The sequence below is a fragment of the Anolis sagrei genome, chromosome 3, assembly GCF_037176765.1.
Source record: "Anolis sagrei isolate rAnoSag1 chromosome 3, rAnoSag1.mat, whole genome shotgun sequence".
Classification (NCBI taxonomy): domain Eukaryota; kingdom Metazoa; phylum Chordata; class Lepidosauria; order Squamata; family Dactyloidae; genus Anolis; species Anolis sagrei.
Window position 1 is genome coordinate 183699943 of NC_090023.1, and position 24354 is coordinate 183724296.

Genomic DNA, 24354 nt, shown 5'->3' on the forward strand with positions numbered 1-24354 from the left:
TGATTGATTGACTGACTATCGGAACACGGAATATCGGATAACGAGTTTGGATTCTGATTTCATTGATGAGACCTGATGGATTTGTTATATTGTTGTAGTGATGTATTGATATTGATGTTTATTGATTTGTGATGCTATTGCTTTTAAATGCTTAATGATTTTGTATTGTGTATACCTAAATTGTTGTAAACCACTCTGAGTCGCCTAAGGGCTGAGAGGAGCGGTATAGAAATAAAGTAAATAAATAAAGTAAATAAATAATAAATAAAAGAATTTCTGCAGGAGCTGAAGTTAAACTGCTCTGAATAAAGGGCACAATCAATCATATGAACAAACAAAAATGAAGACTGATATTGCTCTCCATGCTTGCTGGATTGGAAGACAATTTTCTACCCCCATCCCCACCCTTAACCTACCATTTTTCTTCGAATTTATTTGCAAATTATGGTGGAAAATAAGTATTTGCAAATAAATTCGTTAAAAATCAGACAATGTGATTTTCTGGATGTGTTTTCTCATGTTGTCTCTCATAGTTGAGGTCTACCTAGGATGTCAATTACAGGCCTCTCTCATCTTTTTAAGTGGGAGAACTTGTACAATTGGTATCTGACTAAATACCCCCCCCACACACACACACACACACACACACTGTATATGTCTTCAAGTTGCCTGTTGATTTGTGATGTCTAAGGGATTCCTTAGACTATGAATACTTTTACCAGTTCATTCCTCCAAAATATTACAGCATCTGAGACATCCCATCTGAGTACTAGATAGTAGGGCTGGGCGGTTTCGTTTCGTTAATTCGTAATTCGTTAATAATTCGTTAATTTTTGTAATTACAAAACGATAACAAAGCATTCTGGAGCAATTTTTTTAAAAAACGATTTTTTAAACACGTTTTGTAAATGCTTCGTATTTCGTTATTGTATTCGTTTCGTTATTGTTCTGAGGTCATTTCGTTATTATTTCCGCATGTCTGGGGCAAGTTTTTTGTTTAATTAGTGAAAAAAAATTATAATATCACACCAACAGTCAACAACAGAGGGAGAGAGAAGCTTCAGAAGTTTTTGGAGGTTTTTTAGCGTATTTCGCGGTCGCGTCCGCCATTAACGAATTGATTCGTTATTGTTTCGGAAATCGATTCGTTAATGTTTTGTAATTTTTTTCACATTTACGAAATTTCGTAAATATCGAACTTTTTAAAAGGAAAATTTTGTAATTATTTTAAATAACGAAACGCAAAAACCTCCAAAAAACAAATCGATTTTAGAAACAATTTTTTCCGTTGTTACCCAGGCCTACTAGATAGGCCTGTTACTGCTTGGTTTCCAAGACCACACAGGATTTGATGCCTTTGGGGTACTTAGGAGTTTTAGGGGAAAGGTAAGCTACAGGTAAACAAAGGAAGGAGAAGGAATAGGAAAAGAAGAAAACCACCTCATCTAGCCTAAGGATGTTAATAGGCTAGATAAAGTTTTCATGAGTTAAATCTTGCCCTGGTTTAAGCCTTTCCACCCAATCAGTTTTACGTATTTACATGTGAGTGGAAAATGCTATACATTTAATAAGATGTGCAATTTAAACCTGACAAACCTATGTTATTGCAGACCCTTAGGAAAGCTTTTCTTCCATTGGAGACTTTGTGGACACATAAGAATATGTTCACAAGTCAACATTCTGCATAGTCTTACATGGCACTTCTAATCTAGGAAGGAAATCTATTTAAAGTTATATTGCTTCTATTGCTGTTTTATTGGAACCTACACCATTGTTCTATGTTGGCAGGTTTGTTGGCATTTACTGTACACTGGCTACATATTAATAGTAAGACCGAACTGCTGGGAAAAGAAATAATTGCTTTAATGCACTGCATGTATTCTTTTAATTACAATAGCAGAGGAACATTGGGTCAGAGATCAAAAAACACCATGGTTGTGAAGTAGAGCATTGGAATGTTACAGACTTTTGGTAAGGTCTCAATAGAAAAATAATTATGACATGTGACTTTGCAAACAAGGCAGTTCCTTTCTAGGAAGATACTTTCCAAAGATTTTTTTTAAAAAAAACACACACACGTTATATTCACTTCTGAGACAAATTATCATAAGAGTCTTGAAGTATGTTAACCATGCAATTATCGCCAAGGGATTAAAATCATTCAAACCGCTGCACACAACTCACTCTCTACACCTCTTTGTAGTATTTTCTTAAATTGTATGTTCTGTCATTTAATTTTATAAACATAATTACATAGAGCTAATAATATAATAACATAATAAACATAAGTTCTTGTGGGTTTTTTCAGGCTATAGCGCCATGTTCTAGAGGCATTTCTCCTGACGTTTCACCTGCATCTATGGCAAGCATCCTCAGAGGTTGTGAGGTCTGTTGGAAGTAGGAAAAATGGGTTTATATATCTGTGGAATGGCTGGGGTGGGGCAAGGAGCTCTTCCCTGCTGCAGTTAGGTGTGAATGTTTAGCTGATCACCTTCATTAGCATTTGAAGGCCTGCCTGAGCCTGGGAAAATCTGTTGCTGGGAGGTGTTAATCTGGGCCTGGTTTTTTCCTCTCTGTTGTTTAGCTGTTATAATTTTAGAGTTTTTTAATACTGGTAGCACAAAGAATCTGCGAACCTCACCTCCTCCAAGATGAACTGAACCACCTCAACTGGGCTCTCCAGGCCAATGGATATTCCACCTCAGACATCAGTAGAGCTGCAAGACCAAGAACAAGCCACGGGAGTAAAGATGAAGATCCACTCAGAGGAAAAGTGTTCCTGCCATACATCAAGGGAACCACTGATCGCATAGGGAAGCTGATGAGGAAACACAACATACAAACAATCTACAAACCCACCAAGAAAATCCAACAAATGCTACGTTCAGCAAAGGACAAGAGGGATCCTTTCACCTCTGCAGGAGTCTACCGTATACCATGCAGCTGTGGACAAGTCTACATAGGGACCACCAAAGGCAGCGCCCAGACACGCATCAAGGAACATGAAAGGCACTGCAGACTACTTCAAACAGAGAAGTCAGCCATAGCAGAGCACCTGATGAACCAGCCTGGACACAGCATATTATTTGAGAACACAGAAATGCTGGACCACACCAACAACCACCATGTCAGACTACACAGAGAAGCCATTGAAATCCACAAGCATGTGGACAATTTCAACAGAAAGGAAGAGACCATGAAAATGAACAAAATCTGGCTACCAGTATTAAAAAACTCTAAAATTATAACAGCTAAACAATAGAGAGGAAAAAACCAGGCACAGATTAACACCTCCCAGCAACAGATTTTCCCAGGCTCAGGCAGGCCTTCAAATGCTAATGAAGGTGATCAGCTAAACATTCACACCTAACTGCAGCAGGGAAGAGCTCCTTGCCCCACCCCAGCCATTCCACAGATATATAAACCCATTTTTCCTACTTCCAACAGACCTCACAACCTCTGAGGATGCTTGCCATAGATGCAGGCGAAACGTCAGGAGAAATGCCTCTAGAACATGGCTCTATAGCCCGAAAAAACCCACAAGAACCTAGTGATTCCAGCCATGAAAGCCTTCGACAATACATAATAAACATAATTACATAGAGCTAGATAATGACATAAGAGCTAATAAGTTTTTATAAATAAATCAACACAACTTTATGAAATCCAATACACAAATGACATAAAACCACATGTACATCTGATGGCATAAGAGAGAGGATGAAAATGAACTCAGGGTCTATAATCATGAGACCAAATACTCCCACTGACATTTGGGTTGTAAATTGTCAGTTTAGAATTGGCCCAGGTTGGTCTCAGGCTGGATCTACACTGCGTGATACCCTATAATCTGATTCCAGATTATTTGTTTATCCCAGATTGTCTGGCAGTGCACTCATATAATCCAGTTTAAAGCAAATAATCTGTGACCAGATCCTGGGATAGCACAGTGTACATCCAGACTGATTTGGACTGGATCAAACGCCATTTCAATTAAAGCAGGAATCCTCAAACTATGGCCTGGGGGCCGGATACGACCTTCCAAGGTCATTAACCCGGCCCTTGCTCAAGGTCAACCTAAGTCTGAAACGACTTGATATCACACAACAACAATCCTATCTCATCAGCCAAAAGCAGGCCCACACTTCCCATTGAAATACTAATAAGCTTATATTTGTTAAAATTGTTCTTCATTTTAATCATTGTATTGTTTTTGTTTTTTGAATTACAAATAAGATATGTGAAGTGTGCGTAGGAATTCATTCATTTTCAAATTATAATCCGGCCCTCCAACAATTTGAGGGACTGTGACCTGGCCCTCTACTTAAAAAGTTTGGGGATCGCTGAATTAAAGTTAGAACTAAAATTTGGAAATCTGAATGTTTATGCCTCTCATTAATTTATACTGGGAAACCAAAGTGGGCATCTTTTGGTATGTTTGTTTTATACAGCAGCATAAGATCTTAAGCATCATGGTAGACCAGTCTCCATAAAAAATAACACTTACAAATCACATTGGTTTGGAGAGCTGAATGAGTCCAAATCACTTTGAAGCAATTCAGCTCTCATTTGGAGTGGAATGATCCAATTTGGACCTGATCAGCATGATTCAGTTTAACATTTGGCCAGTTCAGAATGGTCATAATTCATGCCAGTAGGCAAAAGATAAATTATAATCAACTGGTAGCTCTTTGAGACATTTATAATACTAGAGAGCATGATATGTCTCCAAGCTCCAATTGTTGTGGTCCAATACAAACTAATAAACTTTTTATAGTCTAAATTAAAATTGTAAATTCTTGGTACTAGGTTAACTCAGATGCAGATTTGTATTTGTATGCGCAGATCATCACAGGGTTTATGGATTATAATAAAGAAACTGCCTCCAAGCCCTGAACCACAACTTGGTTCTTGTGCTGTCGCACGCTGGGCCTGTGCATAAGACTATAGACAGGACATAAATTCTGTGTGCCTAACGGGACGCTGGGGTTGCCTCAGATTAAAGGCCTTTGGATTTCCTTAAACAGAGTCTTTAGATTGCTTAAAGGTTCAACAAAGTTCTTTATTATTGAAATCAAACAGGTACTTCAGCGCTTTCTTAATAGTCTATTGGCTCTCCCAATCTTGTCCACAGGGGACAGGCACTATCTTCATAACTGTATTTTAACTAATGGGGAAATCCTTAACCTCTTATCTGGGCAGTCTGTCTTTGCCTCTGTTGGCATGGAGCCCCTACACCCGGTACCAACTGCTTCTGGCTGCCGCGAGTGACCCTTACCAAGCAGAGCTTTGCAGACTTCCAGGGGAAAGGAAGGTGTTCAGGTTTCCGTGATGGCTGGCTGAAGTGCTGTGGGAACGGATTCCCTCAGCAAAGGAGCTGTAAGGCTGTAAAATCCTCAGCAAAAGAGCTGTGCTGAGACTGCATCTCTCTGGCCAAGCTATGGGGCTGTATATCCCCAGCCAAGCTGTAGTAGATGAAGCTTTCTACAGGAGCTCTTGGTTTTATGTCCTGTATGAAAGGCTTCTCTGTGTGGACTGACCCAAAATGGCTCCTATTCCCTCCAAAACCCAAAAGGGGGGCGGGACCAGGGAACCTAACAATAATTGACAGGTCATAGATCCAATAAAGGAAAGCCATCTAACTGCAAAGGCATAGAACTTTAAAATACATGCAGTAATCAACAAATAGAAAGATAAGCTGGAGCTCCTGGTGTGGCTGTACCAGAACAGTTCTAGTTTGTGGACCTTGCCAATCTAGTGAAAAAGGAACAGAAGGAAAAAGAATATAAAGAAAAACAGAATACGCAGTTCCTGCAAGCTTGACATCTGCCCTTCTTTGATCTATGCTTCAGAAATGCTGACACAGACAACACAAAGCACATATATTTGCACAAAGCATTCATTTACATATACAAATTGCTCATGCTTGCTTCTCAATGTAATAGCTAACTCCAGCCTGTCTTCTGTGCTATGAAATATACACGTATGTACAATTTTAAATGTGTATTACACATACACATAATTATAGGGCCATTTCACTCATAGTACATTCCATTTGTGCTGCACAACTCTATCTAAAACGTAAGAGTGCATTTGATTTATTTGACACCCAAATGAATCATGTGCCATATGTCAGCATGGTGAAGGGTCCAGGCTTAGCACAGCAGGCTAAACCACTGTGTTGCAGAAAAATCCTGCCAATCAGAAGGTCAGCAGTTCAAGCCTGGGCAGGGTGAGCACCCACTGTTAGCACCAGCTCACCTGTCCACCTAGAAGGTCGAAAGCAGAAATGCAAGTGGATAAAATAGGTACTGCTTTTAGTGGCGAGATAATATAGGTGCTTTTTAAAAAAGGACATCAATCTGAGGAAAGCGCCTCAGGATGGAAGATGGAGCGACAGCACACACACACACACCACCCCATGGTCAGAGTTGAGCTCAGCCTCCAAGATGCCGGAAATAAGATGGGAAAAACTGCCTTTACCTCTATTTCTGTTGTCTGTCCTTGTTAATTGTATAATTGGCATTGAATGTTTGTTGTATGTTGTTCTGTAAGCCACTCTGAATCCCCTTCGGGGACTTATAAATACTGTAAACAAACAAACAAATAAATAAATGGTTTGAGCATTGGACTCTGGAGACCAGGGTTTGAATCCCCATATAGCCATGGAAACTCACATAGCAGCCTTGCACAAGTCACACCCTCTCAGCTTCAGAAAAAGGAAAAGTAACCCCTGCCTGAACATATCTTACCAATAAAACCTCATGGGCGGTTCACCTTAGGATTGCCACACATTGAAAATGATGTGAAGGTACACAACATAGGACTTAAGGGAAATTAGGAACTACTAGCTGTCCCCTGCTACATGTTGCTGTGGCCCAGTCTGCTTATATGTTTCGTGTATATATATGTATGTGTGTATATTAGTATATATGTGTATATGTGGTTTTGTGCATGCGTTGTAATGTTTTGGGTTTTTTTGGCTTTTTAAGTCTCATCTGCTGTGTTTTTCAGGATTTTATGAGTAATGGTCACTTATTGGCCTAATATGTGTATTGTGTCCAAATTTGGTTTCAATTCGCCCAGTGGTTTTTGAGTTATGTTAATCCCACAAACGAGCATTACATTTTCATTTATATAGACTAGCTGTTCCCAGCCATGCTTTGCTGTGGCCTCAGTCTGGTTCTTTCCTTTTCTACCTCTTTCCTTCCCCCCCCCCCCTTTTTCTGACCCTTCTTTTTTCTCTTCTTCCTTCCTTCTCTACCACTTACTTTCCTTCCTTCTCTCCCTCCTTCCTTTCCTATTTCCCTCCTTCCACTCTTCTCTCTATCCTTCCTTATGTTTTTCCTTCCTTCAGTCTTTCTATCCTTCCTTATGTCTTTCCTTCCTTCAGTCTTTCTGTCCTTCCTTCCTTCCTTCCTTCCTTCCTTCCTTCCTTCCTTCCTTCCTTCCAGGGCAGTCATTTTTGTGCATGTCCTGTAACATCTTTTTGCTTTTTTTGTATTATTAAGTCCATACCCCTTCATTTTTTGGTGGTTTTTTTTTTTTTTGAGTGATGGCCACTTGTTGGCCTGATAGGTGTATTGTGGCCAAATTTGGTGTCAATTCATCCAGTGGTTTTTGAGTTATGTTAATCCCACAAACAAACATTACATTTTTATTTATATACTAGCCATCCCCTGCCACACGTTGCTGTGGCCCAGTCTGTGTATATGTGTTTCATGTGTGTATGTGTGTGTGTAGGAGCCCCCGGTGGCGCAGTGGGTTAAACCCCTGTGCCAGCAGGACTGAAGACCGACATGTCGCAGGTTCGAATCCGGGGAGAGGCGGATGAGCTCCCTCTATCAGCTCCAGCTCTTCATGCAGGGACATGAGAGAAGCCTCCCACAAAGGATGATAAAAACATCAAATCATCCAGCCGTCCCCTGGGCAACGTCCTTGCCAATTCTCTCACACCAAAAGCGACTTGCTCCTGACACAACAAAAAAAATGTGTGTGTGTGTGTATTTGTGTATATGTGTGTTTGTGTATATATGTGGCTTTGCGCATGTGTTGTAATGTGTGGTTTTTTATTTTTGGCTTTTAAAGTCTCTTTTGCTGTGTTTTTCAGTGTTTTTATGAGTGATGGTCACTTGTTGGCCTGATAGGTGCCTTGTGTCCAAATTTGGTGTCAATTTCCCCAGTGGTTTTTGAGTTATGTTCATCCCACAAACAAACATTACATTTTTATTTATATAGACTAGCTGTCCCCTGACACACATTGCTGTGGCCCAGTCTGTGTAGATGTGTTTTATGTTTGTATATATCTGTGTATTATGTGTATATATGTGTGTTTACATGTGTGTGTGTGGTTTTGTGCATGCGTTGTAATGTATTTTTTGGGGTTTTTTGGAGTTCTAAGTCTTTTCTGCTGTGTTTTTCAGTGTTTTTATGAGTGATGGTCACTTATTGCTCTGATATGTGTATTGTGTCCAAATTTGGTTTCAATTCGCCCAGTGGTTTTTGAGTCATGTTAATCCCACAAACAAACATTACATTTTTATTTATATAGATTGTCAGAGGCTACAAGCATTCATGGATCTAAAGGCTTAATAAAATGGCATTACAGGTACAGACACAGCAAGATTCTGTGGTGAACTGATCTCTTTTACTATTCAGCTTCCACACTGAATGATGCTCATCCTTTGTCTGACTCTGGGGTACAGAAGATGATGCATGCTGTGATCACTGACTGACTGTGTGTGGTCTTTGGATTTATACAGCATCAGAACCAAGATATGAACATGCTGATTTATATAGGCAGTTGTTTTACATTACAACCTGCAAAGGGAATCATTTGTTTGGCATGAGAAGAAGGGGAAAAGAACAGTTGCAGTTTGTTCCAGACTGCACTGTCGAATAAAACAAAAACAGTTATGAAAGATTGAAAACACAATATTGCCGAACTCTTTACATGTGGACACTTTATCACTGATGGAACAGGAATCTGATCGAGACCTGGACAAATAAGATTTAGACCAGTGGCTAGTAGGAAATCTTTTTCTGGTCCTCAGGTCAGATGTCAGCAGAAATTCTAAATGTTAGTAACTATTGACTGTTTTTTTAAAAGAAAGAAAGAAAGAAAGAAAGAAAGAAAGAAAGAAAGAGGATATAAAGTGCAATCAAGCAGGTATTAAACATTATTATCTGTCAGTCAGCAAATTCCACCTACCACTGTTTAGTCACTCAGGCAGTAACCACATTGACAATGAGATAATTCAAATGGGTGACTGGTAGGTCAAGTACTCTCTAAAGATTCAAGTGAGTATTACTCTCAGATATTATTTTGTGTGTGCCTTCACGTTGCCTATAGACTTACAGCGATCCCATGAATTTCACTGGGTTTTCTTAGGCAAGGAATACTTGCCAGATCCTTGCTCTGAAATACAGCCTACAGCACTTGCCATTCATTGGCAATCTTCAAACTGTTAATTAAAGCCGATCCTGCTTAGCTTCCAAGATCAGAGAAGATCTGGTACCTTTAGTCCCTTCAGACATAGCTGTCTTGGTCTTAATGGATTTGCGTTTAGATAGAGATCATCTGGGAAGGCCCTGTTCTCGATCCCGCCGTTCTCGCAGGCACGTTTGGTGGGGACGAGAGACAGGGCCTTCTCAGTGGTGGCCCCTCAGCTGTGGAACTCCCTTCTTAGGGATATTAGATCGGCCCTCTCCCTTCTGACCTTTCGGAAAAGAGTATAACCTGGCTCTTTGTCATATGTTCTGCAGTTGATGATGCTTGGTGATGGGTTAATGTAAGTATTAGTTCTAAAGAGTTGAGTAATCTGTAAGTAAGAGTTCATGGGTGAAAGCAATTAAGGGTGGAGGTATGCAAGAGATAGCTTGCAGCTGGGTGTTTGTGGATATAAGGAGCGGGCCTTGGAAATGAGTATTGTCATATTTTGGTGGTGCATGCTGCTGTTTTTCCCCCCAGGTCTGTTGGATTTTTGGTATCCTGACCTGTCTCCTGTAATCTTGAAAACTTGAACCTTTGGACTGGCTTTTGACTACGGTATAGACTCTTGATCCCTTGACTTTGTTTATTGAACTCTCTACATTTGACCACTGGACTAGGCCCTTTGACTATGGTGTAGCTTTTGCTATCAGTTTTTTGTTTATTCTGTGGCTGAGTGCTATCGTTATACAGTATTTTGTATTTTGGTCTATTAAAACAGCCAGCAAGTAAGTGCTGTTTTAATTAAACTGTTTTATATCAAACTGGGTTTTTGTTTGATTCACCTCTCCTGGAAATAATGGCAGAGCCCTGGCAATGTGATACTCTTTGAGCAAGCTTTCGGAAATGCATAACCAGAGAAACACAGTATGATGAAATAACGAACACGGAATGGCTTAAATGTTGTAAATAGATAAAAAGATGAACTGGAAGATATTGATTATTATAGTTTTAATTGGTTTTATATGATTTTATTATGTATTATTAAATGCTTTTAATTGATTATGTATGTATGTAATGGCATCTAATTGCTGCCAATCTGTACGCCATACTGAGTCACCTCTGGGCAGAAAAGAGCAGGATAAAAATGCTGCAAATGAATAAATAAATAAATACCATGCTTCCTCCACGTAGACAACACGGAATCGTGACAGAAGTAGCTGTATGTCATGAAATGAGATCCAGTGGACTCTGTGCTATCTACATGGAGGAAGTGTCATACGACGGGGAATTTAGCTAATGTGATGACGTTGAAAGTCTGAACATTTAGCAATTCCAAAACAGTTCTTGTTTACCACCCCATAAATCTTTTGTATATTTTGCATTTTTTGTCATTTATATTATTACTATTATCACTATTATCACTATTATCACTATTATTATTATTATTATATTTATTATTATATTTATTTATACCCTGCTGTAGCTCCCCCAAAAGGGATTCAAAGCAGCTTTGTATCTCAAATAATGTGTAATAATGCAGTTCATCTGTCAAACACAGACTTTTGAACATTGCTAAACATATGAGTCCTTTTCTGATAGAGGAGAAGTTAGACACCATTTGCTGGAAGGGAAGTCTTGCAGTCAATCCAAAGCCAGGAAGGAAGATGTTGTTTTATATTTCACACCTGGCAAGACTTCAACAGATTCTTTTCAAGCAGCGTCAGCCAGACAGAGACAGAAAACCCAAGGAAGAGTGAAGAGTTGCTTGCAATACGTACTCCATTTGTTTGCCACAGTACAGTTCTATTGCTTTAAAGAGCAAACAAAGGATACAAAGAGCAAAGTATGTGTTTGTACAAATGATCTCAACTTCAGTTATAACATTAAACATATGTATTGGAGCAGTTTTATGCAGAAGTTGTTTGCTTTGTTGCAAGTAGTTTATTTTATTCCGCAGAAAATATATTTGAAGGACTTTATGCCTTGAATACCAAGGTAATTTTGGTGCCCTTTTGGAATAATGCAACTTGACGAAGAAGGGACTTATGCTCCCTTGAATTGCAACAGTTCAAAGCCGTGAATTGGGGTGAGTTCCCGATTGTCATTCCTAGCTTCTGCCAACCTAGCAGTTGTAAAGCATGCAATGCAAGTACATACATACATACATACATACATACATACATACATACATAAATACATACATTATGCAATTCCTCGTTGTCCGAATAGGATAATTCTCCAGGGTGGGTCCATAGGTGACTGTGGAGCCCTATTCTTGATCTGCATCATCTCCCGCAGTGAGGGCATTGGTTTCCAGCTGGAAGGAGGTCCAGGTCGGAGTTGGCTTGATGCGCCTTCCTCTTGGCACGTTTCTCTCTTTCGCCCTCTTCAAATTCTGCAGAACTGCTGGTTATAGCTGACCTCCAGCTGGAGCGCTCACAGGCCAGGGCTTCCCAGTTCTCAATGTTTATGCCAGAGTTTTTAAGGTTGGCTTTGAGCCCATCATTAAATCTCTTTTCCTGCCTGCCAACATTCTGTTTTCCATTCTTGAATTCAGAGTAAAACAACTGCTTTGGGAGACAGTGGTCGGGCATCCGGACAATGTGGATGGTCCAGCGGAGTTGGCAGCCACTTCTCCACCAAAGTCAACATCAACACCGAAATACAACACCGCATGAGCTTTGCGAGTGCAGCATTTTTCCAAATGAAGCAGAGAGTGTTTGAGGACTGGGACATCCATAGGGACACCAAGGTTCTTGCTTATAAAGCGATTGTCCTCCCAACCCTGCTATATGCCTGTGAAACGTGGACTGTCTACAGATGTCACATGCAACTCCTAGAGCAGTGGGTCTCAACCTGGGGTCCCCAGATGTTTTTGGCCTACAACTCCCAGAAATCCCAGCCAGTTTACCAGCTGTTAGGATTTCTGGGAGTTGAAGGACAAAAACATTTGGAGACCCCAGGTTGAGAACCACTGTCCTAGAGAAATGCAAGTACCTCCTCAGTGGGAAGGTAAAGGGCTGCCCAGAGTGCTGACAAAAAGATTGGAGATGTTTACAGACAGCAAGGCTCCTTAGACATTAAAAAAATGGAACAATAGCACCAGAGAAAAATTCTGAGAGTGCCTTGGACCACAAGAAGATCAAACCAGTCCATCCTCCGGGAAATAAAGCCCAACTGTTCACTGGAAGGAAGGATATTAGAGGCAAAGATGAAGTACTTTAGCCACATAATGAGCATCACCTTCAGATGCCAGAGAAGGAAAAAAGGGAGGAGGCCTTTGCCTTATCTGTGTATTATATGTCGTTTTTCATGTAAAAAGGCACTGAATGTTTTCCTTATATGTGTACTGTAATCCGCTCTGAGTCCCTCCGGAGAAATAAAGCAGAATATAAACAAAGTGTATTATTACTATCCCATTTTCAAGGGAAAGGGTAGGCTGATAACAATAACAGCAAGAATTTTCTATTTTGCATCAGAAAGAATAGTGTCTTCGACTGAGCCAGGTAGGGACTTTCCATAGCAGATAATTTAAAAACAAACATATAATCTTACACTTTTTATGGAAGCCGTTGTTGTTTTTTTGATATAAATAGCAGAGTAAAGGATTAACTGGCAGCTAACCAGTTCTTTAGTTAAAGCCTTTGCATTCTTCACAGAATAGCAGTATGGAGCAATATGAGCATTTTTCTATTTTAAATACTAAGTCTCCAACTCTACACATGCTTATCTGTGACTAAGTTCCATACAATACAGAGTGCCTCTTGTCTCTGAGTAAAAACATTTTTGGGTTTGGGATTTTTAAAAAAAATGAATACCTGGTTTTGCATATATAGATAATATGAGTTATCATGAAACTGGGATCTAAACATGGCATTCATTGTGTTGTTGAAGGCTTTCATGGCCAGAATCACTGGGTTGCTATGAGTTTCCCGGACTGTATGGACATGTTCCAGAAGCATTCTCTCCTGACCTTTCACCCACATCTATGGCAGACATCCTCAGAGGTTGTGAGGTCTCTTGGAAACTAGGGGAGTGGAGTTTATATATCCTTGGTGGGAGAAAGAACTCTTGTCTGTTGGAGGCAATTGTGAATGTTGCAGTTGACCACCTTGATTAGCATTGAATGGCCTTGCAGCTTCCTGCCTAGAGGCATCCTTTGTTGGGAGGTGTTAGCTGGCTCTGATTTTTTTTCTTTCCTGGAGTTCCTATGTTTTTGAATGTTGTTCTTTATGTACTGTCCTTATTATAGAGGTTTTTAAAATACTGGTAGCCAAATTTTGTTCATTTTCATGGTTTCCTCCTTTCTGTTGAAATTGTCCACATGCTTGTGGATTTCAATGGCTTCTTTGTGTAGTCTGACGTGGTGGTTGTTAGAGTGGTCCAGCATTTCTGTGTTCTCAAATAATATGCTGTGTCCAGGTTGGTGCAGGTGCTCTATTATGACTGACTTGGTTGAAGTAGTCTGCAGCGCCTTTCATGCTACTTGATTTGGGTTTGGGCACTGCGTTTAATGGTCCCTATGTAGTTCCAATTGACCACCCAAACAACCACCATGTCAGTCTACACATGTCAGACTAGAAATCCACAAGCATGTGGACATTTTCAACAAAAAGGAAGAAACCATGAAAATGAACAAAAACTCACTATGAGTATTTAAAAAACTCCAAAATCAGGACAGTATGTAAAGAACAACACTAAAAAAAAAACACAGGGGAATTCCAGACAAGAAACAATCAAGGCCAGCTAATACATCCCAACAAAGGATACCTCCAGGCAGGAAGCAGCCAGGCTTTGAAACTACAATGCCATTAAATGCTAATCAAGGTGACCAATTGCAACATTCACATCTGCCTCAAACAGACAAGAGTTCTTTCTCCCACCCTGAACATTCTAGATATATAAACCTCACTTGCCTAGTTTCCAAGAGACCTCACAAACTCTGAGGATGCCTGCCATAGAAGTGGGCTGAACATCAAGAAAGAATGCTTCTTTAACATGGCCATACAGCCCGGAAAACTCACAGCAACCCAATGACATTCATTTATTTTTCATGGACACTGAATACACAAAGCCTGAAGGTAATTTTGTGCATGAAACAACGTTTCTGTGCACGGAACCATCAGAAAGCAAAGATACAACTATCTCAGCCACCCATAAGGAAAATTTTGGATTTAGTGATGTTTTGGATTTCAGATTTCTGGACAAAGGATACTCAGCTTGCATGTACAGAACTGGGATCTCCAAGGAGATGAACTTCTAAATGTGTGGTTGCTTTTAATGAGTCATTTTACTTGGTTATTTTAACCAATTATTATTTACTGGGCCTGGTGGCAGCTGTTTAAGATTATTTCCCAGCTGTGCCTCTATGGATCCTGCCATTGCCAAAGACTGAAATGGGACTCTGCAAATGTAACTGCAAATCTTTTGGTCTATGACACTTCCAGACAGGTCCTATATCCCAAGACCTGATCCCAGGTTTTCTGTTTATCCCAGATTATCTGGCAGTGTGGACTCATATAATCCAATTTAAAGCAGAAAACCAGGATCAGATCCTGGGATATAGGGTCTGTCTGGAAGGACTCCAAGTGTGCCCTTTGTGTGTGACTGGGATTAAATACCATCAGCTCCAAACTCGGAAAAGCAACTCTCCCCATTTGGCACATTAGACTAACTGAGTGGCTGCTGGATTTGTAGTCCAAAACGTAATATCAAATTGTCCTGTTAAAGAGGGAAACAGTAATTTCACCTTCTTTCCTTACTCTGTTCTTTTTATCTGATGGGAAATGACCAGGGAATGTTCCAGAGCTTAGTTTTCAAATGCATGTTTCAAAAATTCATCAGGACTCCTCTTGCATAAGGAGGAGATTTCTGTGTGTATAGCTGAAAACATGTACAGGGTGCAGCAGCATAACTTCCTTTTTTCAAATCTTAATAAAACCCATTGTATGAATCAGAAAAAAATATAATGTAGACACATACCTAAAGTTTTGTTTTATGTAGTTTTGAAGATCAAATTAGGTAGGTGATGTCCCCCATTCTCTATACACTGAGTAAACCGATTTCTGGTGTTTATCATGACTCTTGCCAGCATAGCAGGCATTATGTTGGCAATTTCTTCCTGGATGTTGGTCTTCAAATCTTGTAGGGTCCTTGGATGGTTCACATAAACACGGGATTTCAAAAAACCCCATAGAAAAAAATCACAAGGGGTCAAATCTGGAGAGCGGGCCGGCCACTCCAAATCCCCCCTAATTGAGATGAGGCGCTCTGGGAAGTGTTCCCTCAAAACAGCCATCGATGCTCTTGAAGTGTGTGCAGTTGCACCATCTTGTTGGAACCAAATGTCCCCTAAGTCCAACCCATCTAGCTGTGTGGGGGAAAAAAATCCTGTAACATGTTTACATCCGGTCCAAATTCACTGTCACTGCGACTTCGTTTTCCTCAAAGAACCAGGGACCAATAATTCCAGCTGAGCAAATTGCACACCACACTGTGATTTTAGGTGAATGCAAAGGCCTTTGATGCAATTCTCGAGGATTGTTTTCAGCCCATTAGCGCATGTTTTGTTTGTTGACAGATCCACACAAATGAAAATGGGCTTCATCACTAAAAAAAAAATAGTGTCCTCAGGAACGACTTCGAGAAGAACCTCACACACGTTCCTCCGAGAATTGAAGTCACGTTCAGAAAGTTCCTGCACAATCGACATCTTGTAAGGATGGAAATGAAGATCATCATGAAGAATTCTCCTCACAGAACAATCGGAAAGTCCAAGGGCAGACGCATGTTTGCGCGCACGAAGGATCAGCACGAAAGCTCTGCAAAACTGGATTCTGAAACTTGAGACAGCAAATGGTCTGTAGGATATAAATTCGCAACATTGAAGTTCTCACTTTACTTACTTAGGCTATCCCTCATAGTCCGAGGATGATGGTCCTCCAAGTTTGGTGTCTTGGGGGTGGGTTCATAGGTGGCTGTGGAGGCCTATTCTTGACCTGCATCTTCTCCCGCAGTGAAGGCATTGGTTTCTAGGTGGGAGGCAGTCTCGGTTGGGGTTGGCTTGACATGCCTTCCTCTTGGCATGTTTCTCTCTTTCGCCCTCTATTCGTGCCTCTTCAAATACTGCAGCACTGCTGGTCACAGCCGACCTCCAGCTGGAGCACACAAGGGCAAGAGCTTCCCAGTTCTCAGTGTCTATGCCATTGATACACCCCCCCACCTTGATGGACTGCCACCTTATCGTGGTGAGGGGACTTGCATGTTCTGATGAGCCTGAGCACAACAATTGGAGTCGTGAAGTTCTCACTGCCTCAATGTTCTCAGGTGATCTAATGGGCTGAGGGACGCCAGTTCTTCGTCTTGTCGCACTTGCAGTTTGTCTGAATGTAGTGACCCACGTCCGGTCTGGGACAGGGGCCAATTGGGCTAAATTAAAGCGATTCCGAAAGGCGTGCTGGGTTGCGATCACAGAACATCGACTCGAAAAGTAGGCCTCAACGGCAAACGCATGCTCCTCACTGTTCCAACGCATGATGGCGACTGAACTGTTTCAGGACAAAACTTCATACTCCCACCTCTCGAACGAGACCACTAGCGCTCTGCTACATCTTCAACCGACTGAATGGCGTGCATTTTAAAAAAGGAAGTTATGCTGCTGCACCCTGTAGAACCTCTGTGCCTTCCAGACATGTTGGACTATAATTCCCATCACACTTAGCACTAGCTGAGTTGGCTGGAACTGATGGGAGTTGGAGTCCAGCAACACCTGGGGGTAACTGGGTTTCCTTCCAGCTTTGCTATACATCCTGCTGATGGTCACGAAACAGTCTCACTCCATTGTTTACACATTCAATGCACTTATGTGGACTGGCATCTGAGGAGCTCATAGATATCTCAGGTTACAATGCTAACATTGCTGATGGATCTGGCTAGCTAAGAAGAATTACTATGAACATACAACAGTGCTGATTTTTCCCCAAACGCTTTTACAGTATTTTAACTGCTGTGCACAAGGCAAAAGTTCAATCTTTCTGGCATAGAGATGTTGTTGTGGGAGAGAGCAGACCACTTTGCTGAATCCCTGCCAATTGCAAAGGACAGCTGAAATCAAAAAACCTCTGGGAGAGTGGAAGTTTGTAAAAGGAAGGAAAGGTGTATTATCAGTAAGCTTGTGCATTCCGGGTAAACTGTGATCCATTTCGGTGTCCAGATTTCGGTGGGGGTCCCAATCTGTTTTTTGGGAGACTCCTGAGTTCAGGAGGGCAGATACCTGTTTTTGCTCTGGGGTACCGAAAGATTTGTTTTCTATCTGGCCCATTTTAGGCATTTAAACTGTTTCTACTCTAGAGAAGAGGCACTGCAGGCAGACATCTATCTATCTATCTATCTATCTATCTATCTATCTATCTATCTATTTGCTGTATTTGTAAACTGCCTTTCTCAGCCTGCAGGCGACTCAAGGTGGTTTACTGAGCAACAATTCAGTGCCCACAATACCATAAATACAATTAAAAACATTGACATATAATATAAAAATTCACAACAACCCAGTAATTCTGACCATGGAAGCCTTCGACAGTAATCCACCTTGTTTATTAGTTGCTCCAAATACATTGACATGGGGCAAGCTAAATATGAGGGTTGAATTAAAAGTAATGCCTCCACCTTCGTTACTTGGGTTTGGATGGGAATATTTTAATAAATCAAAGCAGAAATAATCCTTACAATGTGCTCTTTAACTACAACTACCAACTTTTCGACATAATCATCAGACAATTGGATAGATTTCTGCCAACAATGAACAAGTTTTCTGAAGCCATCACGGAAAATGTCGACACTGTTTCCGCAACCAGCATCTCACAGTTCTCTCATCCTGAGTACCCATCGTGCACAGATCTTCCGATAGCCAAGCAAAGCAACTATGTTACCCACATGTTCTTGTGAAACACCGATTATGCTTGAAATTTCTCTCTGAGTGAAACGACGATCGTCCTGAATCAATCTGTCAACCTTTTGCTTGTGAAACTCAGTGGTTGCTGTCACGGGACGTTCAACTCTTTGTTTGTCATGTAAGTCAGATGTTCCCACCTCAACATCTTTAAACTTACTCTCCCAATGATGCACAGTACTCACATCAACAGAATAATCTCCTTTGGGGTGACATCTTCTGCTATCAAGAATTCAATGACTGCATGTTGCTTAAGTCGCGTTGACCAACTATCTGCGCAAGGTTCCATACTTCACACTTTAACAACACAACTGTTCAATGCTAAGGCTTCCCACCAAAATGGAACTGTAGAGGAGAGTCTACTGAACAAGCCTGTACCTGCCACATACCAGTACTACCACTGTTGAGGAGTTACGAAGGTGGAGGCATTACTTTTCATTCAACCCTCGCAGTTCCAAATAAAAATGAGACTGGGTTGATGGGAGGAGGACTCAGTTCTACAAGTGACAGTGACCTCTTTGAATCATTGACCCCAAACAGAGCTAAAAACGGATGCTGTAAATTGTTTTGCATACTTTCATTCCTAAATCTCGCCCCCCCCCCCCCCTGCCTTCAGCCCAAACTTTAACAATACAGGATAAAGCTGCCAGGATTTCCCCTGGCAGTTCAAAGCCGCATGAGCTACAGCAGTAACAACATCATGTGCTCTTTTTCTCTCTGTGAAATCAGCATGGACTTTCCCCAGCATGTCCAAAGTGTGCACACAGTATCCTTACTCATTGTCCCTTAAACAAGATCTGTAAGTCCCATTTTCATACACTTTTGAGCAGAAGGCATTAGAAAAGTAATCTTATAAAAAGTATGATTCCTAGGTTTGTCTCAAACATTTTCCTACCCGAGGCTAAGACAACTCACTCTCTTCACACAGAAGCTGAGTGGAGAGTCAGCTAAGTCTTGGCTACATATTAGTCATGGGACAACCTTGTTCTTCAGACCTGAAGTCAACAGTTCAGGGTTCGTCCAGACAGTACCTTTATCTCAGAAGCTTCCACAGCAAAGAGGAGGGTGGCCAGATGCTGTTCCCTCCACAAAAGACAAAAAAAAATTCCAGCTGCAGGAATATTGCAGGATTTTTTTTATCTGGGTTTGTTCCCAGGTTTTAGATGTTTGTTCCTGATTGGTTGTTTCCTAAAAAGAAGATGAGTAGAAGGTGAAAACTTTGTTTGTGTGGAGGGCACAGTTTCTCTGGCCAGGACAAAGTTGTGGACCCCACCAAGACACCCATGGCCACGCCCCCTCCTCCATGTGGGGAAACAGCTGGCCGTTAAAGCATTGGGAACCAGGCACTCATGTATGTCCACACACACACACACAAGTGAGATCGGGCACCATGGGAGGGGAGGTGGAGGCTTGCCGCATGGAGCCCCTTCTCTTTCCCTGCTATGTTAGGAGAATGGTCTCCTCCTCCTTCGCTTCCCCATGCCTCTTCCTCCCCCCCTCCCCTCCCCCCACAATGGCTACTGGAGTGAGAGGGTGGCCTCCTCCTCCTTCTCCGCTTCCCTGTGTCTCTTCCTCTCTTCCTCCTCCCTGCACTGGCTCCCATTCTCCTAGCCTTTTTCTCCTCCCCTCCCCTCGCTGACCTCATCCTCCTCCCTCTATTAAATCTACAGTGTAGATCCACCCAAAGTCACCCCTTCTACACTGCCATCTAAAATCCAGATTATCTACTTAGAACTGGATTATATGGCAGTATAGACTCATATATATATGTCTATGGATGTTGGTTGACTGGTTGCATATATATATATATATATATATATATATATATGCATATATATATATACACACATACTTACAATACTTTAGATATTATTATTTAATATATTGCTATATAATACACATGTATTACATGATATATAACATAAAAGGTAAAGGTAGTCCCCTGACATTAAGTCCAGTCATGTCTGACTCTGGGGTGTGGTGCTCATCTCCATTTCTAAGCCGAAGAGCCAGCGTTGTCCGTAGACACCTCCAAGGCCGTTATATATGTATGTATAATCTTTATATATTATATAGGATATAATTACAATATTTTATATATTACTGTTATATAGATTACTATATAATATGTTACTATTATATATTACTGTATAATACAAATTAAATAGACTCATTGAATAGAGTTGGAAGAGACAGTCCAGAAGTAATGAGAGAAGGAGGGAAAGAGGGAAGGAATAAAGGTGGGAAAGGGGAAAGGAAGGAAGGAAGGAAGGGAGAGAAGGAGGGAGGGAGGGAAAGAGGGAAAGAAGGAAGAAGGGAGGGAGAGAAGGAAGGAAAGAAAGAAAGGTAGAGAAGGAAGGAAGGAAGAAGAAGAGGAAATAAAAAAGTTAAAGGAAAGAAAGGCAGAAGGAAAGAAGGAACAAAAGACAGAAAGAGGGAGGGAAGGAAGGAAGGAAGGAAGGAAGGAAGGAAGGAAGGAAGGAAGGAAGGAAAAATACGAGGAAGGATGTAACCAAAGAGCAAAAAAAGGAAGGAAAGAAACAGGTAGAGATGGAAGAAAGAAGAAATAAGAAGGGAAAGAAAAAGACCAATGGAAGGAAAGAGGGAGAGAGGGAAGGAGAGAAAGAGGGAGGGAAGGTTGGCCACGGCAATGCATGCCGGGTACAGCTAGTATACACACGCACACACACAATGTTCCCTTGCTTATCATGGGTGTTATGTTCCAGGACCACCCGCAAAAAGTGAAAATCTGCAAAGTAGGAATCCTATATATGTATATCGAGTTCTGAGGGTGAAGCAGAAGCAAGGAGAGTTTTAAAGGCACCACACACTTTTTTTTTTTTTGCTAGCTATCTCTGATTTGCTTTGCAATCTCTCTTGATTGGCTGCCTCTTTCCGGAGGTGGAGGGTGAAACCCCCTTCCACACTCCATCGTTACCAGTAGACGGGATTAGAACACCACTCTGGGCAATGGCAACCATTCATAAACTGGGAGGCAAAAAACCACGAAATAGCAAGTCCGCGAAAAGCAAACCGCAAAGTAGCAAGGGAACACTGTATCTATAAATACATTCAAGCCTTGGATGGTTGGATACGTGGGTGTAGAATCAGTGTATATGGAAAGCCTACTGTTCTTAGTTACAAATCCAGAAGAAAGAAAGCTGTTTTTTCCTATCTAGAGGACTGACCAAACTACTTGGAGAAAGCCTTTTAACATCAGGATTTGTAAATTCCAGCTGCTCTTATCAGATCCGGCAAAGATGAGCAATGATCAGGAACGATCAGAGTTATTGTCTAGCAGTGTCAGGATGGCTACAGTTTCTCCATCTGCTTCCTGCTGCACTTGTATGATAACTGCTAGACGTAAATGTCCGTAAGCCAAGTAATTTTAACCAGATTAACACAAGCTACAATGTTCAGTCCCTTCCAGCGGAAACAGAGCACACAATAGAGGTTGGCAGCCACTCAGGGGCAGGAGTTCTGGGAATGGTTGGACTCTGCAGCCCCTGGAATACAGCCATCAGACTTTTCTGCCAGAACAAAGCATCACATGCTATATCAAATGCACCACATTGGTGGTTGCTTCAATCTGTAACACAAGGACCCTTGTTTATTTCAGGAGAACATATTCAAAATCCATTCCAGATGTAAGAATCTTACAGATTAGACAGTGTGCGTTTCACCAGTGCCAAGAAACACTCTTTTCCAAATCCCATAAAATCCATCCCCGCCCACTATTCTCTGCTCTGGGACAAGCAAAAAAGGGAAGGACGAGTTTAGAAAATTTGGCTCTGGGTTTGAAATCTGAATCTCTGGGGAGAAAACGAAATTTTCCATTCCACGTGATCTGTTCTCATATGAAACAAGGCAACAACTTTCCTGATTTAGTAAGGATTGCATTTGTAAGCATGGGATGTTGCTGTTAAAGTCAGAGTGCAGTGATTTCATTAACCATAAGCATTAACCAGGAGCCGCCGCGGCACGATGGGTTAAACCCTTGTGTCGCTGAGCTGTTGGTTGCATCCCGCATAGACTACTGCAATGCGCTCTACGTGGGGTTGCCTTTGAAAACTGTTTGGAAGCTTCAAATGGTCCAGCGGGCGGCAGCCAGGCTACTAAAGCGAGCAGAGCTCAGGGAGCATACAACTCCGCTGTTGTGCCAGCTCCACTGGCTCCCAATTTGCTACCGGGCACAATTCAAAGTGCTGACTTTAGCCTATAAAGCCCTGAACAGTTCCGGCACAACTTACCTATCCAAATGTCTCCCCTTATGAACCTTCCAGGAATTTAAGATCATCTGAGGAGGCCCTGCTCTCGATCCCGCCTGTCCCACAGGCACGCTTGGCAGGGACGAGTGACAGGGCCTTCTCAGTGGTGGCCCCTCGGCTGTGGAACTCCCTTCCTGGGGATATCAGATCGGCCCCCTCCCTCTTGACCTTTAGGAAAAGAGTAAAAACCTGGCTCTTTGAGCAAGTTTTTGAACCTCATTGTAACCAGATAAACTCAGTATTGTGAACGAATATGGAACGGCTTAACAGTGCAAATGGACATGGATTTAAGCCCAGAAGTCATTGATTCTAATAGTTTTACATTGTTTTTATATGAATTTTATTATGTGATTTAACTTTTGAAAGGTATGCCAACACCATGTCTGTACAAGAACTACCCTAAATTTGGTTATTCTTAGTTTCTGTTGGCCCACGGCCAAAGGCTAGATACTTTCAGTTTGAATTGCTACTGTTAGAAATAAGCTGCGAAGAAAAAAAACTTCAGAATGACATTTTAAGATGTGTGTTTTTAAAAACTGGATTGTTCATATCAGTAAAGCTTAGAGAAGAACAAAGTTGTCTTTCTGGCCATGGCATACAATTGGCTCTGTCCTTAGTTTGTCTTTCGGAGATTTTGTTAAGTCAGCATTTCCGTCCTGCAAGCTTCTGCCAAAAGTTAATATCTAAAGGTGAAAAGAACAGGGGATATATCTTGTTTCTACCCCACATGCACAGGAACTGTGCACTTGAATACGAATGCACTACCTATTCTACACTGCCTCTTGTTTAAAAGACTGACACTGGTTTACATTTGGTATCTGTATTATGCAAAGTTGTATGGGGTTAGAGAGCAACATGGACTTGTAGCAGAAACAGGAGAAATAACTCTGGTTTATTTATTATCTCAGGAAATCCATCGTAAAATAGATAGGGTGTGATGGGCCTGAACAGTCATGTGTGATTGGGAAGACCCTCCCATTGACAAGAGGACACAGCAGGTCACCACATCCTCCTGTCAAGAGGAGGGTGCAAGGCTGGAGGAGGGAGCCCAAGGGGCCACATCCAGCCCACGGGCCTTAGTTTACCAATGCCTGGGCTAGCCCTTGTACGAATACAAGTTAGGAAGAAATTATCACAATGGTTAATCGACACCAAACAAGTAGGAGCCCAAACAAGTAGGAGTGGGTTAAACCCCTGTGCCAGCAGGACTGAAGACCAACAGGTCACAGGCTCGAATCCGGGGAAAGGCGGATGAGCTCCCTCTATCAGCTCTAGCTCCTCATACGGGGACATGAGAGAAGCCTCCCACAAGGATGATAAAAACATCAAATTATCCGGGCATCCGGGCGTCCTTGCAGACGGCTAATTCTCTCACATCAGAAGTGACTTGCAGTTTCTCACATCACTCCTGACACGACAAAAAAAAAACACTAAACAAGTAAAGGATTGTATGATTAAATCGGCTGCAAACCTGGGACACACAATTAAACTAGAAGAATGGGAAGAATATTTTTATTTATTTATTTATTTATTTATTTATTTATTTATTTCCTATATTTTTACCTCCTCCTTCTCACCCCTGAGAGGGACTCAGGGCGGCCTCACAAAAGCATCGTAGGATGCCGACATCATAAAAACAATCAACACTCAGCAATACATTAAAATATTAAGAACAGTACTTAAACAATTTATTAAAAACATGC